The sequence below is a fragment of the Sarcophilus harrisii genome, chromosome 2 (assembly GCF_902635505.1).
Source record: "Sarcophilus harrisii chromosome 2, mSarHar1.11, whole genome shotgun sequence".
NCBI classification, from domain to species: Eukaryota; Metazoa; Chordata; class Mammalia; order Dasyuromorphia; family Dasyuridae; genus Sarcophilus; species Sarcophilus harrisii.
The window spans coordinates 143,803,733-143,824,276 of record NC_045427.1 but is presented as its reverse complement, the minus strand read 5'-3'; positions in this window follow the sequence as shown (position 1 = coordinate 143,824,276).

Genomic DNA, 20,544 nt, shown 5'->3' with positions numbered 1-20,544 from the left:
CCTACTTTTTTTTTTCCTCCTAATAAATTCTATTTCTGATCCTGGTGGCTTGTTTTTTATGATTAAATTAGTCATGAAGTGCGATTATTTGTTTCTTGGATATAAAACGGCACCAAACATTAAACCCAAGTCACTGCTACTGGCTGGAGATAAAGAAAAAATGTATTTTATATGGGTAACCTCTTAATTCTCCAGAGACATCTCTAAGCTTGTTTCATTCTATAAATGAAATAGGTTTTTGTGGGAGTCCTGATTCTGCTCCCTTTAAAAAGCTGCTTATTATGTCATTTAAAACACATAATTCCTTCTTAAGCTTTTACTGCTGAGCAGAAAGTAGACATTACAAGGATAATCGTGGTATCCTTTGCAATCTCTTATGTATTCTGAGAATTCTTAGAACTCTAGTATTTGTGATAATATCTTAAAGATATTAGAAAAGGAAAATATATATAGCAAAAGAGATATTTACAGAATCTCAATTTTTTTTTTACCTAATAGTTTCCATTTCTTTACTCCAGGTTTCACTAAAGTAAATTTAAGGAACTTCTTTTGTGAGTCAGCCAAAGAGCAAGAATCAGCATAATGAAAACTAGACGCATAATTTTTTTTCTTTCCTCTCCTCTCCTCTCCTTTCCAGCATTTTATTTTTGTCCCAATTACAAGTGAAGATAGTTTTCAGAATTCATTTTTGTAAGATTTTGAGTCCACTTTTTTCCCCTCTTCCTTTCCCCTCCAACAGCAAGTAATCTATTGGTTGAATGCAAAATGTTTTGTTTTTTGTTTTTTTTGTTTTTTTTTAATAGCCTTTTATTTTCAGGATATATTTGGGTAACTTTACAGCATTAAAATTGCCAAACCCTTTGTTCCAATTTTTCCTCTTACCCCCCCCCCCCCCTAGATGGCAGGATGACAGTAATGTTAAATATATTAAATATAAATTAATAAAGTAAGTATACATGACCAAAAGTTTTTTCTGTACAAAAGAATCAACCTCGAAATATTGCAATTACTTTGAAGGAAATCAAAAGCAGGTTTTAAATATAGGGTTGGGAATTCAATGTAATGGTTTTAGTCATTCCCAGGTTCTTTTTCTGGGATAGCTATTCAGTTATTACTGCCCATTAGAAATGAGGTTGATCTATTGTGAGGATTTTCCATCAGAATGGTCAATTATAGTATTGTTGTTGAAGATATAATGATCTCCTGTCCCTTTTTTCACTTGATCGTTTTTGTTCCCGGGTTTCAAATATTCTGTTGGTCTTTCTTAAAAAGTAATATTCCTTATTCATATACCACAATTTATTCGCCATTCTCCAATGATGGACATCCATTAGTTTGTTTTACCATAAAAAAGGGCGCCACAAACACTGCATACAGTCCTTTCCCTTCTTTATAATTCTTTGGGATATAATCCGTAGCACTGTGGATCAAAAGGTATAAAGTTTATAATTTTTGAGATAGTTCCAAATACTTCAAAAATCAGATAAAAAAAACAAAAAAGAAAAAAAAAAAAAAATATCAAAAACGTATGTTTGTTTTCATTCCTCCATTATTTTGTTTTAGGTGGAGGCATTTTTAAACAATTTTAAATTTCTTGGATGACTATTAAAAGAGCTAAGTCTTCAAGTTTCATAAAAGGTTGTTTATGTGAAAATTTTCTCCTGTTTCTCATTTACTTGTTTAGTTCATAAAAATTTTTTCATATTTTTCTCAAATCTTCCTGCTCATTTCTTATAGAATAATAGTATTTCAATGCATTCATATAACACAACTTATTTAGCCATTCCTCATTTGATGGGAGCTAGGAAGTGTTAAGTGTCTAAGGTAAGATTTGAACTTGTCTTCCTGATTTCAGGGTTGATGCTCTATCCACTGCACCACCTAGCTGCCCCTAATTCCAATACATTTGTGATTAAAAGAACCATCTGCATCAAGAGAGAGAATTATGGAGACAGAATGTGGATCAAAGGATAGTATTTTCACCTCTGTTGTTGTTTTTCTTTATTGTGTTTTTTTTTTCCCTTACACCTTTTGATCTGATTTTTCTTGTGCAGCATGATGAATATGAAAATGTGTTTAGAAGAACATGTTTAATTTATGTTGGATTGCTTGTTGTCTATAGAAGGGGCAGAGGAAGGGAGAAAAATTTGGAACACAAGGTTTTGCAAAAATGAATGTTGAAACTATCTTTGCATGTATTTGAAAAAAAAAAACTATTAAAAAAAAAGAGTGTGCTCAAAAAGGTTAAATTTATGTATCCTTGATAAATTCTACCATCACAAGAACCCAGGAGCTGTCTCCTGTTGTTTTTGTAATATAATAACATAAATATTGATAATGCTCTGGTTGGCTTATTTTTATATATCTATTAGTCTATTGATGGTAGGCAATGGAAACTTCTCCTGAAAACCTCTTCATAAACTGTGGACCGATCTTAGAAACAATTGAGAGAAGTTTTTGCCATAGACAAATTCCTTTGAAGAAAGATAAAGTTGGATGAGAGGTAGGTGGTAGCTGTGGACAAGTGACTAGATAGTATATTCTTGAGAAATGATCTACAGCTATGAGGATCCTGGCACTTCCCCTAGACAAGGTAAAATTAATAAGTCAAGCGCTACCTGACTTCATAGTTAAAGAAGTATTATTCACATCCTTCATCACTTCTATCAAAATCGTTGGATTCTATTATTATTTAAAATAATGCCAGATACTCAATGCTTAATTAGGCCCCTACAAATATTTTTGAGTTTAATTTAGTTTTATCTCTTTTAGATAATCATAACGTGGTTGTCTTATTAAAGTTTTCTTCTTTGAGGCCAAGTTTTTTAAAGAGGTGTTTTTTTCTCCTGTCTTCCGTTCAGAAATAAAATGGGGTATTTCATATATGCAAGGTGTAATATTAATAAATGAAAAAATTTCTTTTTCATTATGAACTTTACACATGTGAACTTTTCAGAATACAAATATAATAACAATTGTTGTTGAGTCAGAGATGGGATGAGATGTTTATTTTTTCCTTCATTTCTAAAGGCCTCCTCTGAGCTCTGGATCCACCCCAAGAATAGAATTAAGTCCTTGGGGAACCTGATCTCTATAAAGATATATCAGGTTTTTTATTTTTCTACTCTGGAGCCTCGGAAGATTCAAAGCTGGTTGGCTTATTTCTAAAGTTTACCCAAAAGGAAGGAAGGAAAAAGTTATTCAATGTATAGTGGAGATCAAGTAAGGGGACTGCTCTTTCCTCAGCATAAAAAAAGATGCAAAAGATTGCTGACTGTACCTTGGCACAGATTTAACTAACAGCAATAATTTCTAATTACTCTTAGCCTCTCCTTGGAGATTAAGACTTAAAACAACAAAACATAGAGCAATTTCTTGGATTTTTGAATCAGCATTTCACCTTTGACTCACCTTTGACTTTTGTCCATCTGGGCTTGGCCTTATCTTATTGTAGGTTGCTCTCTCCAAGAAATGTTATGGAAAATGTAGAGATACTTTTCTCAGAGTAGCCACCCCCAAGTGAGGGATCTGGGGGCTCTTAACAATTCAGATTCAGAAGGTTGCCTCCAGTTTTTTGAACTTCATTTGTGTACGTATGCCCAGGAAAGAAACACTAAGCAAAAGAGGCAACTAATGCTTTGGAATCCAGTCTTGAATCTTGTAGGCCTATTTCTATGTATGCTCCATGGAGTGTACTTAAATCTAATCCTAGGTACATAGAGGATTTTTTATGATACTGAATCTATACCTATGTGCATATGTATGTATGTGTTTTTTTGTTTTTTTTTCAAAGTATAAAACTCAACATTGAAGTTGCAACATTAATTACCTTGCTTGTCTGGGTACATTTCTTAACTTTCTTTTTGCTTTTTTCAGTGTATTCTTTCCTAAAAGACTCCTGGCCTGAACTTCCTTGATTCACCTAAACTGCTAACAGTCAGTTTCTAGGCCTAATTAAAAACTCTAGAGATGTGTCGAATTTTTTGCTTTGTCTTAATAACCAGATTCATTTTATTAGAGAAATGTGTTCACACATTTCACATACAGTGGGATCACAGGCCAACTGAAGGAACAAATATCATTTGATGTTATGTCCTGAGACCTGGGAACCAAGTCTTTTCTAGTACTTTTTCTTTTCCTTTTTTTTTTTTTTTTTTTTGGTATCATTGTTAGCTCCTTTCTGCTTTCCATACATCTTTTTTTTTTTTTAAGTCCTTCCTTGTAATAAACATAATCATGATAAAACACATCAGCATATTGTCCAGGTTTGAAAATGTGAGTCTCATTCTTTAACTTTCCTTGACAAGCATTTAACATAGGTAAGTCTTTCACAATTTTCCTTTATTAAAGTCATTTATAAGTTGTCTTATTGATTCTTGCTTCATTATGCATCAGTTTATACAAGTCCTCATAATATAGGTCCCCTGGACTTCTCTGAATCTATCCCATTAGCTTATGAAAAATATTTCATTATGTTCACATACCACAATTTATTCATTCATTTCCCCAGTTAATAAGGACCCCTTCTGTTTCTAGTTTTTCACTATAATGGTGCTATAAATATAGCTATAAATATTTCTGTGAATATGGGAACTCTCACACTTTGTTCTGCTTTGGGTATATACCTAGCAGTGGTATGTCTCAAATGGTATGTATAAGTAAGTAACTCAATGTGGCTCCCTGAAGCTCTATTTTTATGCTCCTTCTCTGAGAGTGGGATATCTCCCAGTGTGCTCTCTGGCCCTAAGAGCTTCAAGGGAAGTGTGAATTTGGATATCTCATACTAAACCTTGAAGTCTCCCAAACGTGTGAACTCCAATGAGTACTCAAATACTTTCTTGCTTATATGAGCTCTCTAAAGGTGTGAACACAAGCATTGTTTCTATCAGTTGTACTTAGTACCTTATTTCAAGTTCTGGCTCATAACATCTCCTCGTAGGATCAGATCAATCATACTGAACCTTGCTAAATTAGATAATTATTGTCTCTATCAACTCTAATGACTTAACAGTTTGTAAAGATTCCAACATCTCCCCTTTTGATTTAGGACATAGGTGGTCATGATCTCCCTGACATCTCAAGCTTTATATCTCTTTTCAAAATGATAGGATTCTTTTGACCAACAATGTATCAGTGTGCTTGCCCTTTTTTTATTATTATTTTTGCTGAGGCAATTGGGATTAAAGTGACTTGCCTAGGGCCACACAACTAGGAAGTATGGAGTGTTAAGTGTCTGAGGTCAAATTTGAACTCAGGTTCTCCTGACTTCAGGGCTCGTGCTCTATCCATTTAGCCACCTAGCTGCCCCTTGCTTGACCCCTTTTTGGTCATCTTTGCCAGTCTTATGGATATGAGATAGAACTTCAGTTTTAATTTGCATTTCTCACTTATTAAGTGTCTGGAACTAGATTTGAACTCAGGTGCTCCTGACTTTAGGTGGAGCATTTTTTAAATGTGGTAATTGATATGCTTAAATTTCTGCCTTTTAGCTATGTTCATATTCTTTGACCATTTTAATTATTGAGAAATGGTTCTTCTTAACATAATTCGCTATATATCTTGAATGTTAGACTTTCAGAGAAATTTACTGCAAAGATTTTGTCCAGGTTTCTCTAATTCTAACAGCACTGATTTAGCTTCTTTGATCACTTAAAAGTATAGCCATGGTGACCTAAGCCTCTGTGAGAAAACTGTTTAAGCTGAGTGTACATAAGTATTTAAATTTTATGTAATTTCAGCTGTCCATTTTATCTTCTATGCTCACTTCTGTGCCTTCTTTAGTTTATAGCTTCCTCCAGCCATACTTGTGAAAGATACCTTCTTCCTTTCTCTTCTAAATTTTTAAAATTTATATGATCTTTCATTATTAAGTCATATATCCATTTAGAGCTTACTATAGCATATGGTGTAAAGAAGGGATCTAGCTCTAATTTTGCCAGATTTCTTTTAAAATTTTAGTTAAATAGGGAGTAATAATTTCCAGTATTTGGTGTACTTTGGATTTATTGAACATTAAGCATCAATTTATTATTTTTGGGTCCAATGATGTATTTCATACTTAATATTTCAGTTTCATGTTTCATATACTTATTGGTATCCTATAAAGAATAAATAAATTACTTCAAACAATATGACATAGTAATGAAGATAATTTTATTCATGGTTATAAAAACTATTAGTTGCCCTGAATATCAGATGCAGTCATTTCTCCAAATGACTACTTCAACTTATGCATGTCTTGCAAATGGACTTTAACAATTGTAAAAGTATCTGCTCATTTTCTTTTCTGTTCTTTTTGATAACAAATTAAAACCTTCTCTTTTCTCTCTAGACTGATTTCTTCTCCCGTGAAACATTTTTGTTTATTTGTAGCTAAATTGTTATAGAATGTTGCTGATTGGCTGGGCATTTTAAGACAACCTAAAAAGTTATAAAAACCCAGTTTGTGATTGAGAAGTTGAAGGTGCTTCAAGCAAGTAATCTTATTTAGTATTTTAATAATGTTTTTTTCTTTTGGGTTCAGATACTCAAGTTATTTGATTCCCAATTAGCTGATCCCATTGGTTGGTGAGATTCTCCCTGATCTCTCCAGGAATCTAGGCTGAGAAATTAGTAAATAATTTGGTGTTAGAAATGGGATGAATGAAATTCCTTCACAAGGTAGATTTTATCCATTTTGCATCTTATGGTGACTGTTTTAATCCCACTTTTAAGAGTCATTTTTTTTTCCATTAATATATGTGCAGGAAGCCACATTGAAAATAGGATAGATATTTGGTCATTTGAAAAGTAGTAATGTGGTATTTCTCTGGTTTTGGCTTGTTTTTTTTTTTTTTTTGTTTGTTTGTTTTTACCTCAATTACTACCTAGTCTTAATTACTGAATGGGTGTAGTCTCAGTCAAACTGAGACCTGTTGAAGACCTTAGCTTAAAAACATCAAAAGATCATGCCAAGATCAAAAGATCAAAAGATCAAAAATCTATTGCTGTTGCCATGTACAAGGAAATTCTTTTTCTGCTCATTTTACTTAGCATCAGTTCATGTAAGTCTCTTCAGGCCTCTCTAAAATCATCCTGCTAATTGTTTCTTATAGAACAATAATATTTCATAAAATCCATATACCATAAGTTATTCAGCCATTCTCCAACTGATGGGCATCCACTCAGTTTCCAGTTTCTTGTCACTACAAAAAGGGCTGCCATGAACATTTTTGCATATGTAGATCCCTAAGCCCAGTAGAAACACTGCTTGATCAAAGGGTATGCACAATTTGATAACCTTTTGAGCTTAGTTCCAAATTTCTCTTTAGAATGGCTGGATCCATTCACAATTCCACCAACAATGTATTAGTGTCCTAGTTTTCCCCCATCCCCTCCAACATTTGTCATTATCTTTTCCTGTCATCTTAGCCAATCTGAGAGGTGTATAATGGTACCTTCAGAGTTGTCTTAATTTGCATTTCTCTGAGCAATAATGATTTAGAGCATATTTTCATATGATTAGAGATGGTTTGAATTTTTGCCTGTTCATATCCTTTGACCATTTATCAATTGGAGAATGGCTTGAATTCTTATAAATTTGAGTCAATTCTCTATATATTTTAGAAATGAGTCCTTTATCAGAATCATTAAATGTAAAAATATTTTCTCAATTTATTGCTTCCCTTCTAATCTTGCCTGCATTAGTTTTGTTTGTACAAAAACTTTTTAATTTAATATAATAAAAACTATCTATTTGGTTTTCAATAATGAGTTCCAGTTATCCACAGATCTGAGAGGTAAACTATCCTATGTTTTTCTAATTTGCTTATAACATCATTCTTTATGTCTAAATCATGAACCCATTTCAACCTTATCTTGGTACAGGATGTTAGGTGTGAGCCAATGCCTAGTTTCTGCCACATTAGTTTCCAATTCAAAATATCATATTTCAAGCCCTCCAATCCTTTAATGTAGAAGCTGTGAAATATTGTGTTAACCTGACTCTGACTCCACAATACTTGAATTGTTTCTAACTGCTTGCAATATTTTCTTCTTAACCTGGAAGTTCAAGAATTAGACTGTAATATTCCTGGGGGTTTTCATTTTGGGATCTCTCTTATATGGTTAGATTTTACCCTCTGGTCCTAGAATATCAGGGCAGTTTTCCTTGATAATTTCTTGAAATGTGATGTTTGGGATCCTTTTTTGATCATGGCTTTCAAGTAGCCTAATAATTTTAAAATTATCTCTTCTGGATTAATTTTTCAGTTCAGTTGTTTTTCCAAAGAGATATTCCACATTGTCTTCTATTTTTTTCTTCTTTTGATTTTGAATAATTGGTTGTTGATGTCTCATGAAGTCATTAGCTTTCAATTGCCTGATTTTAATTGTTAAGGATTTTTTTTTCTTCAAGATTTTGTACCTCCTTTTCTTTCGGACCAATTCAATTTTTAAGGAATTCTTCTCAATGGATTTTTGTATTTTATCATTTGGCCTAATCTGGTTTTTTAAGGTGTTATTTTCTTCAGTATTTTTTTGTGTCTCTTTTACTAAGGTGTTGACTCATTTTTCATGATTTTCTTGCATCACACTTATTTCTCTTCCCAATTTTTCCTGTACCTCTCTTACTTGATTTTTAAAATTCTTTTTGAGCTGTTCCATGGCCTGAAACCAATTCCTATTTTTTCTAGAGGCTTTGAAAGTAGGCGTTTTAACTTTGTTATCTACTTGTGTGTGTTTGATCTTCCTTGTCACCATAGTAACTTTCTATGGCCAGAATTTTTTTCTGTTGTTTGCTCACTTTCCCAGTTCTACTTCTTGACTTTATTAAATAGGGCTCTGATTCCAGTGTGGAGGGCATGCTATCCCAAGTTCCAGGAGTTTCATGCAGCTGTTTTCAGAGATACTTCTAGGAGCCTATAAATTTTTAGTTCTTTCAAGTTGGTGTGGTCTAACCACGACTATTATTGGTAGTACTATTACTATTGTATATAGTACTATACTATACTACTACTATTATGTACTGCGTTCTGGTCTGTGAGTACTCTTTTCTGCCTTGGAATTGTGAGGAAGATCCCTGATCTACTGTGGCTGCAAACTCTGGTGTACTAGTGCTCCTCCTCACCTTGGAACTAATCCCCAGGACTGAGTATATGGACAAAAAGCAACAGAATACTGCTTCAGTATTAGCAAAGAGACCCATTTAATCTCTTTCTTACCAGTTGTTCTACACCCTTACCATCTGTGGAATGAGAGTTCCAGAAGTAGCTGCTGCCACTGCTCATTCAGTGGTTTCCAAGGCCTGCTCCTGGTTTGCTGGGGCTGGAGCTGTGCTGGTGCAGCCTGCATTGGACTATGCTCTCCTCCCTTCTGGTTATGACAGATTTTTCTTGTTGATCTTCAAAGATCTTTGGTTTTTGGCTGAAAAATTATTTCACTCAATCCTTTTGTGTGTTATGCTGCTATAGGAATTGTTTTATGGAAATATTTAAAGATGTTCAGAAGGGTTTGGGGAGGAGCTCAGGAGGTTTGCTGCCTTTTTCCCATCATCTCCTCAATCCTCTCTTCATTCCCCTCCCCACATGACTGAAGTTTAATGTTTAATGTGGACTTTTAAATTATAATAGGAAATGTTTAATATTTTTATATATGCTGAAATAGCCTAATCTATTCTGGGGGCACAGATCTCTAGAGTGGCTTAAAATAGAAACTATTATTGTCAAGGTTATCACTGCTCTCACAGACTGGCAACCTAGATGCAGGACACATGGACTATTGCAATAGCCTTTTGTTTGATGTTCCTATTTCAAGACTCTACCCACCATGATCTGTCTTCCCTTTTGGTTTCAAATTGTTCTTCTTAAAGTGTCAATCAGATCATGTCATGCTTAAGTTCCTTATCATCATCAGGATCAAAAATAAAACTTTCTGTGGGGTTTTTAAACCTCTCTTTACCCTGTCTTCTTTCTTTTATTTTTTTAATACCTCGAACCCCTCCTCATATAGCACTGTGTTATTATTGCACTTTGTTTTATTGTACTTTACAGGTATTGTATTTTTTTTAATTTTGTTTTTTTTAACCAATTGAAGTTTTGTGTCAAACCTTATGTCAAACGAGTCTATTGATGCTATTTTTGTAATAGCATGTGCTTACATCATGTCTCTATGTTACATTAGGCATTTTTTTTAATATTTCAAACTTTTTCATTATTATTATATATATTGTGGTGATCTGTGATCAGTGATCTTTGATGTATTTACTACAGTTGTTTTGGTTTGCCATGAACTACCCCATATAAGACTGTGAATCTAATCAATAAATGTTTTGTGTACTTTGACTGCTAGTACTCTTCTATTTGTCTCCTCCTTGAACCTCCCTATTCCAATACTGAGACAATAGTATTTAAATTAATACACTTATAACCTTACAGTGTCTTCTCAGCATTTAAATGAAAGAAGGAGTCAGTTGATGTGGCAAATTTCATTGCTGCCTTATTTTTTTTAAATTGCTACCTTAGCTTTCAGCAACCACCATGCTGATCAGTTGGAAGCCATCTTGTGTGACTTGCAGTTGTCTAGAACTGAACTCACAACATCTCCAAGATGTACAAAAATTCTATGAAGAAAACACCTCTTTAAAAAGTAAAACTGGCCAAATGGAAAAAGAGCTACAAAAGCTCACTGTAGAAAATAATTCCTTAAAACTTAGAGTTGGGCAACTGAAAGTAATGGCTTCACAAGACATCAAGAAACAATTCCATAACATCAAAAGAAGGGAAAAATAAAAGACAATGTGAAATAACTATGAATGTGAATGGGATGAATTCAGTCATAAAGTGGAAGCAGATAGTAGAGTGAATTAAAAAACATAATCCTACAATATATTGTTTACAAGAAACATTTGAAGCAGAGAAATGCACAGAATAAAGATAAAGTGATAGAACAGAATCTATCATGTTTCTGCTGAAGTAAAAAAAAAAAAAACCAGGAGTAGAAATTGATTTCAGATAAAGCAAAAACAAAAATAAATCTAATTAAAAGAAATGAGGAATTCTATCTTACTAAAAGGTATCATAAATAATGAAATAATATCAATACTAAACATGTATGTATCAAATGATATAACATTTAAATTCTGAAAGGAAAAGGTACATGAGTTACAAGAGAAATGGGTAGTAAAATTACACTTGAAGGAAACCTCAACGTTCTCCTCTCAGAACTAGACAAATCTAACAAAAAATAAATAAGAAGATAAAGAAATTACTAGAATTCTAGAAAAATTATATATGATTGCTCTCTGCAGAAAATTGAATGGGAATAAAAAGCAATATACCCTATTCTCAGTAATACATGACACTTTCACAAATTTGACCAAATTCAGAAAAGTAGAAAATATAAAATGTATCTTATTTAAATCATAAAAAATTGAAGAGAATGACAAAAGTGAAATAACATAATAAGATTTATGGGATAAAGCCTACATGGTACTTAGGGGGAAAATTTATATCTCTAGATACTTAGATATACAAATAAAATATAGAAAGTGTAAAACTCTAAAGTGGATATATAGCTAAAAACCTAGAGAACAAATTAAAAATTCTGAACTAAATGCCAAATTGGAAATCCTGAAAATGAAAGGAAAGATTAATGAAATTTAAAGTAGGGAAATCATTTTACTAGTAAAACTAGGAGGGGGGAGGAGAAGATAAATTATTGGCTAATTTTGGTAAAAAGAAATCTAAATAACCAGCATCAAAATTGAAAAGAGTGATTTTACCACCAATGAATGGAAATTAAAATAATCACCATTAGGAGCTATTTTCTTCAATTGTATATCAATAAATCTTACAATCTAAGTGAAATGGATGAATATGTACAAAAACTTAAATTGCCTAGATTAACAGAAGAAGAACTAAAATATTTAAATAGCCCATCTCAGAAAAAGAAATTGAGCAAGCCATTAATGAGCTCTTTAAGAAAAAATTCCCAGGACTAGATAGATTCATAGGTGAATTCCACCAAATGTTTAAAGACAATTAATTCCTATAATATACAAATTATTTGGAAAATTGTCAAAGAAAGAGTCCTACCAAATTCTTTTTACCATACAAATATCGTGCTGATACCTAAACCAGGAAGAGTAAAAACAGAGAAAGAAAACTATAGACTAATTTCCCTAATGAATATTGATGCAAAAGTTTAAATAAAATAATAACAAGGAGATTATAGTAATATGTCACAAAGATTGTGACCAGGTGGGATTTATGTGAGGAATGCAGAACTGGTTCAATTTTAGGAAAATTATGAGATTAATTGACCATTAATTGATAATAACAAAACTAACAAAAATAATATAATTATCTCAATACATACTTAAGACAAAATACAACTCATTCCTATTAAAGGCACTAGAAAGTATAGGAATAAATGAAGCTTTCCACAAAATTATAAGAAATTTTAACTAAAAATATCAGTAAGCATTATTTGTAATGAGGATAAGCTAGAAGCATTCCCAATAAGATCAGGAATGAAGCAAGGATATCCATCATTGCCACTATTATTCAGCATTGTACTAGAAATGCCAGTAACAGCAATAAGAAAAGAAAATGAATTGAAAGAATTAGACTAGGTGAGGAAACAAGCTTTGCAGATGATATGATAGTATACTTGGAGAATCCTAGAGAACCAACTAAAAAAATGGTTGACAGAATAAACTTTAACAAAGTTCAGAATATAAAATAAACCCACATAAATCACCAACATTTCTACATAGCAACAAAGTCTATCAGCAAGAAATATAAATAAAAATCCCATTAAAAAATAACTGAAGATGATAATGAAATACTTGCGAATCTTTCTGCCAAGAGAAACCCAGGAATTATATGAACACAATTATAAAATACTTTTTCACATTAATAAAGTCATATCTGAATAACTGGAAAAATGTTAATTGTTGATGGGAAAGGCAAGCCAATATTAAAAAAATGATAATTCTACCTAAATTAATGTACTTATTTAGTACCATGCCAAACTATCAAAAGTTATTTTATAAAGCTAGAAAATACATCAAAATTCATTTGAAAGAAAAAAGGTCAAAAATATCTAGGGAATTAGTGAAAAAAAAATTTGAAGGAATGTGGCGTGGTCACCAAAATTTAAACTAATATAAAGTGGTAAAACTCAAAACAATATGGTACTGGCTAAAAGATAAAGTGGTGCATCAGTGAAATACATTAGGTATACAATAGACATTAGATAATGACCATAGTAATCTAGTGTATGATAAATGTAAAGATCCCAGCTTTTGGAGGAAAAAACTATTGGGCAAAAACTGCTGGGAACAGAAAGCTGTTTGACAGAAACTAGATATAGGCCAACAACTCAGAACAAACTAAGATAATATCAAAAATATAAAGGATGATATCATAAACAAATTAGAGGTTGAGTGGAACCTGTCAGATCTATGGATATAGAAAGAATTTAGACCAAACAAAAGATAGAGAGCACTATGGGATATAAAATGGGTAATTTTGATTACATTAAATTAAAAAGGGTTTGCACAAACAAAACCAATATAGTCAAGATTAGAAGGAAAAACAGAAAACTGGGGGAATTTTTTTATAGTTAAGTTTCTTTGATAAAGGTCTTATCTTGCAAAGGTATAGAGGACTGAATCAAATCTATAAGAATACGTGTCATTCCCCAGTTTATAAATGGTCAGAGGATATGAACTGGTAGTTTTCAGATGAAGAAATAAAAACTATCTGAAGTAATATAAAAGTGTTCTAACTCAGGATTGATTAGAAAAATGCAAATTAAAACATCTCTGAAATATTGTTTTATATTCATGTAATCTATAGTTTCTTGCACTGTAATTTTGGAAAATCACTGTTAAGTAATGAGCTGTACTTATTAGAGACATTTATCTGGAAGAAAGAGCTCTCCTGGTTAAATCTGTTTTAAGATTAAATGCACATATTCTGACATGTAAAAAAAAGTTAACTTATTATTTTGGAAAAGTACAAAAATGTGAGATTTCTCAGTAAGTTCTGCGAGAATTTGCCAGACATTCTAAACTTTTGGCCTTGTTAAAATCATAAAAGCTTAGCTCTATTAAAGAAAGAGCTCTATGAATATGTGTGAATAATGGGAACCTTGTAAATTCTAACCTAAAATTAGGATAATTAGTAAACTGGTTTGTAGAGGAACTGAGACCCAATTACCCAAACAACTACACACATATAAACAAATAGGAGGATGGCATAAAAGTTTGTTTATATAATATAAAAAAATTTTTTGTGATGATTTATTGATTATAAAATCTATATAATCTAACTGTCCAAACTATAACTTGATTGATAGATATTAAGTTACATCTTTGGACTAGCTTTGGATCAATATGCTCCAGTGGCCTTTGGTCATAATGGTTAACATACAATACATTAAGTTATATGGGCAAACTGGAACCAGTATCTTTCTGGTTTTGACTGAACTATCATGGCTGCCATGTGGCACAATGGATATTATGATGGACCTAGAGTCAGGTAGTTCTTAATTCAAATCTGGATTTAGGTACTTGCTTGCTGTGTGACCTGGGCACTTAATCCAATTTGCTTCAGTTTTCTAATCTATAAAATGAGCTGAAGAAGGAAATGGCAAACCACATCAATATTTTTGCAAGAAAACCCTAATGGGATCACAAAGAATCAGATGTAACAAAAAAAAAAAATAAATAAATCTTTGGATTGGATTTTCTGCTTCTTTTTTTGGGAAATGAGGACTTAAAGTGTATTTTTTTTCCAATTACATGTAAAGATAAAATTTTGAATTCCAAATTTTCTCCTTCCCTTCTTTCTCTCCTCCCAAAGAAAGTAAGCAGTTCGATAGATTTTATATGTGTAATCATGTATAACCTATTCCCATATTAGTCGTGTTATAAATTTTTTCTGCTATCTTTTAAATCAGATTGAATAAATATTTATCAATTTTGTCTTTCCAAAGAATCAGCTTTTAGTATTATTATTTCTAATTTTTGACTTCTAGTTTATCTTTTTCTCCTCTAATTTTTAAAATATTTACTCCTCTGTAATTACTTGAGATTTATTTGTTGGTTATTTTTTATACATACATATTCACTTCTCTTTAAACACTTTGTTAATGTTTATCTGTAGGGATGTGACTCCTCCTTTGAGAACTGCTTTGGCAGAATCCTAGACATTTAGATATGTGGTTTAATCATAATTTTCTTCACATAATTACTGTTTCTATGATTTGTTCTTTAATTTACTCATTATTTAGTATTTAATTATTGTCTCTATTCAAGTCTGTTTTATTCTTAGTCCCTGGTTAGTATTTTTGTTGTTATATCTGTTAGTAACATATTGACTATTTGTCTTTTTACATTTATTCATAAATATCCCTGTGCCCTAATGATGAATATTTGTATAATTTCTATATAGTGTTGAAAAATATGTGTGTTCTTTTCCATTTCCATTTAGAAGCTGTCCTAAGTCTTTAAGCTTTAGTCCACCAATTTTTCTTGTTCTGTTTATCTTTCTTTTAGTATACAAAACTGAGGGACATTGAAGTCTCTAATCACATTTGTGTTACTGTGACTTTTATATATCTTAAATTAATATTTCCTTTATGAATTTAGTTGAGCCATTTGGAGCATATAAGTTTTATATTGATATTGACTTATCTCTAGTTACTTTTAGCATAGCATAGTTTCTATGTTTCTCTTTTTATAATTTGAATGTTTGTTTTTGCTTTATTGGCATGATTTTTAAAAGGATTTTCCTAACGAATAGTAAAAATTTTTTCCTCAGCCCCATTTTTATTGTATGCATGCCTTTAAAAAAAATTTTAATGTGTTTCCTATAAGCAACAGGTTATGGGATTTTGTTTCCTTATCCATTCTGCTTTTTCATTTTATTGAGTTGTTTAATCCATTTACATTTAAAGTTTAGGAGAGTTGGTTTATATTTTTCTTCCATTTGTGTCACATCATTTATTTTTTCACATTTGGATATTCCCTTCCCCCTTTGTAAATACAATATTATCTATTGAATTAGTTTAGTGTGTGTTAGGGTGGCCCTACTCTTACTGTTTTTCTCTCTAGAGCTACCTCCTACCCCCAAACCCATTTCCTATCCCTTTTCTTGGTTTCAGAGTGTTGCTTAATAGTTCTTTTTCCTGATTTTATCTGGTTATTTAATTCTTCTACCTTTTCTTACTCAGTTAAGTAATCAAATAAATCCCCCCTTCACCTTCCTGTCAACTTTTTTTTTTTCCATTTCCTGTGACTTTTGCTAAATAGGATGCCCCCATTTCTTCTTCATTTATCTTCCCTGTTTTAGACTTTATTCTATTCATGGGCCTAAAGTCTTTTTTCATTACATTACTCTTGGAATTATAACTTTTTTTGAGTTTCCTTTCTGGAAACATTATTGCTTTATAGATCTTGTCCCCTTACCTCTTCTATTCTGCTATGCTTCACTTTTTCTTGGGGAGAGGACAGGTTGGCAGTTAGGGTTAAGTGACTTGCCCAGGGTCACACAGCTAGGAAGTGGTATCAGAGGCTGGATTTGAACTTGGTTCCTCCTGATTCCCAGGGCTGGTGCAGTATCCACTGCTGTATCCACTGTACCATCTAGCTACCCCCGTTTCACTCTTAAAAATACTAATTTCTGGAGATGATAAAGAGAATATTGCCTCATAGGAGAAATCTTCCTATGTCTCTGTGAAATTACTGTTGACTTTTGCCTTTCCTTTGTTCACTTTTGCTCCTTCTCTCCCCCTTTCCCCACCATTTAGCCTGATATCTCTTCCTTTGGTCCATGCTGTCTCCCTCTTCTGGGTTTCAGTTGCTCTTTGGAGCTCCAGTTCTTCTCTTGAGATAGTTTGAGTGATCTAAGCACCAACTCCTTGTAGGTGATACCCATTTCCTTTTTGTGGAACCTCTCTTCTCCCATAGGCATGTTGCCTTCTCCTATGACTGAAACAAAATTTCCCCTTCCTTTCAATCCTCTTTGTCTCCTCAACCATTCTCTTGTAGGTGCTTTTTTCTAAGAGATGACAGGCTCTATTTTCTCATCTTTGTTAGCTTATGAATTAATTAGAAGCCTACCCTTTAAACATCGCCAAAACATAAAACCACTCCAAGTCCTAAACCTTTTACCTTAATAATTTCCCTGACTCTAAATTAAGTTTCTAAAGGACTTCCTGGAAAATTTTTTCCCATCCCCTGAGCAGGATGTAAAAACAGTTTACTTTTATGTCTCTTGTAATTGTTTGCTTAGATTTCTTTTTTTGTTTCTTTTGATTCCAGAATTTTTATGTATTTCCAAGTTTCTATTTGGCTATTTTTTTCACCAGGAATATTTGCAGTCTTCTATTTCAAGCTTCTTATACTGTTGTTGACAACCCCAATGGGGTCACATAACTGAATGTGTAAGTCATGAAATTACTATCGGTAAATGATTTACATACCTATATACCCTCGGTCACCTATAAATCTTGGGGAGGGAAAAAGGTTGCAAGTGGAAGAAGTTTAAGGAGCCCTGTTCTATTTCATAGAAGTTTCATCTTTTTTCCTCTTGTAGGATAATAATCTGTTTTCCTGGGCACATTATTTTTGATTGTAAGCCTATTCTTTTGCCTCCTAGAATAGCAGATTCTAAGCCTTCAGCTCCTTTATAATGGTTATTACCAAATTTTTTGTAATCCTGACTAGTTTGCTTTTTCCTGACTATATGTAGCCTTTTTTCTTTAACTTGGAAGTACTGCATTTTGGCTATGATATTTTTGGAAATTTTAATTTTGAGGTTCCATTTTCAAGTTGTTTTCTTATTATAATAGGTCCAGGCAGATTTTTTTTTTTCCATAATTTCCTGAAATATGACATCCAATCTCTTTTATTAGTCATGGCTTTCTGTTTGTCCAAATGATTTTTTTCTTTTTTTTGTGAAGCAAGCAGGATTGTGACTTAACCAGATTCACATAACTAGTGTTGTGTCTGAAACTAGATTTAAATTCAAGAACTTCTGACTCCAGAGACAGTGCTCCAAGTGATTCTTAATCTCTCTCTCCTTGATCTGTTTTTCAGACTTTCTTCTGAGCAAGTAACCTTTTTTAGGATCTCTCCTTCTCTTTGGAGTCCTTTAGGGGTTTGTGCCAAGGTTCTTTCCTTCATCCTCCAGCTAAGTTCAAGAGCCTTCTTTCTCTAAGAATTAGTGAAGTCTGTTTCTTTACCCCCCAAAATTTCTTCTCCGCAGGATATTAAACTAAGCAACCATACAACAGTTCTTTTCTTCCTAACAACTTCTGTTGAATCCTTTTGTGTTGTGACATGAAATCCTTTACTTTATCTTGGTAGCTGTTATCCTTCCATTCTTCTCTACCTTTACTTCAAATGGGCAGTTGTGGTGATCTATATTTGGTCACTGATAGGGATGGTGTTTGGTGGAGAGATTCTGGGAGGTAAAGGGCATTGTTTCCTTCTACTCTTGTCATTTTGGCACCAACTGCCTATAAGGTGTAAAGTCAAGATGGAAAAAATGAACCAAAAATAACTCTGCATCTTAGGATTCCAAGTGATAATTTTCTTACTAAGATAAAGCATGCCTTCATAAATTGTGACTTTAATTTAAAAAAAAACCCTCATGATTTAGCAACTAGGTTATCATACAATTACAGAGATTATTATCAACTTCTCTAGTTTTAGTGTCCTTTCAAATTCTACAATTTTGACAAAAGTAAAAAAGGTCCAGAGAATCATTCTTTACAGTATCAATCTGGTCATTAAAAAGCTACATCCGCTTTCTCACTAGTTGAATGGCTAGATCTAAAGTGGACATTAGTGGCTTAATGTCTATGTGGAGTGGAGTACCTCAGAAATTTCTACTTGGCTTGAACTATTGAACTTAAAAAAAAAAAACCAGATGAATTATAAGTGGTATTCATATCAAATTCATAAGACACAAATGTAGGACAGTGTTCATCTGTTGAATGATCCACAAATACAAAAAATATCATTCTAGAAACTCGGGCCAACATAATACCAGTTAACCTAATATAAGACAAAAGTTTAACATGAGTTTAAAAAAAAAAGCTAATGTAATTTCAGGCTTCAGGTAGAGATGTAGTTTCCAAAACAAGAGAATACTTCAACTATATTCTACCCTATTCAAACTACATCTAGACTGGCACTGCCCTTTTCTTAATTATTCTGACTCCTCCTTTGTTGGAACATTATTTGTGTCCTTCCTCCTAATCATTGGTGCCCTCAACTACTTTGTCATAGGTTTTCTTTTTCTCTCCTTCACCTTCTTTCTTGGTGATCTGTATGAGTTCAGTTATTAATTCTCTCAGATATGACCTTGCTGAGCAACTTTTTTTTTCTCTATAGTTTCTTGATTTCTCTAAATATCTAAGAAAAACATGATTTATGGAGTTGAAATTGCCCAGGACATTTAATATAAAAACAGAAGCATTAGAAGCCACATTCAGGGGACAATTAAAAGTCTCCTTATGCTTTCTAAAGATGAGGGCAGTTACTTGAAGAGCAAATGAAGAATGGTCAGTTTGGATGAGAGGAATTAAGATTTCCAACCTCCCTAAAAGTGACAGTTTGCTTAGGAGTTTTAAGAGCAGACATTTAATTTTCACTATTAAGAGTATGGGGGAATTGATCCATATAGGGGCAACCCTTCTTCTCTGGACTTCTAATCCTATTTCCACATATGTATGCTGTATCCTCTTCCATTATGTAAAATCTTTAAGAGCTCAAACTACTTTGCCTGGAACACTGTAAGGCACTTAAACAGTTGTGCTGTACCAATTTTAATATGGAGGCTATGTATGCAGTTCTCGTTTTATGTAAATTCACATTACATAAAATCTGACTCTTCAGGGAGAGGGCAGCAGGACCCCATGCCAACCCTAATTAGGGATTCAGCACATGACAGATAGTGGTAGCACTGGCAGGAGTATTAGCACACCCTTGTGCCAGGGACCCTCTGCTCCAGGCACTGAAGCTACTCTGGCTGTAGGGACCAGGCCCTGTGGAACCCCACAAGGGTAGGAGGAAGTCTGCTAAACAGTTCCATTCATGTCAAGTGAGAACTGGCTGTACTGCCTTTCTCTCAACTGTTCTAATGATGTAACATGATCTAAAATTGTAATAAAATTATGACTTAAAAGCACATTAAAGTTTTGCATCAATTTGTTTTAAAGGACAACAGAAAATAAATAAAAAAAAAATTTAACCAATGCAGGAAATTAGATCTTGTCTAAGGAAAGTGGTTCAGATAACAAGAACATAAAGTACCTTAATTGCAATCTTGAGAGATATTAAACTAATGTGTTCTGCCAATAGCCATATGTGGGTCTTCTCTAAGTTTCCTTCCATATACAGAAACTAATCTGATACCAAACATAGTTCAGATATACAAAAATTCCATGTAAATTCTAATGAATTTAAAACATTGCATTAGTCTATATGCAAAATGCTATTTTGCTTTCTGAAATAATTCCCAACCAATGTTTAATGATACAGACAGA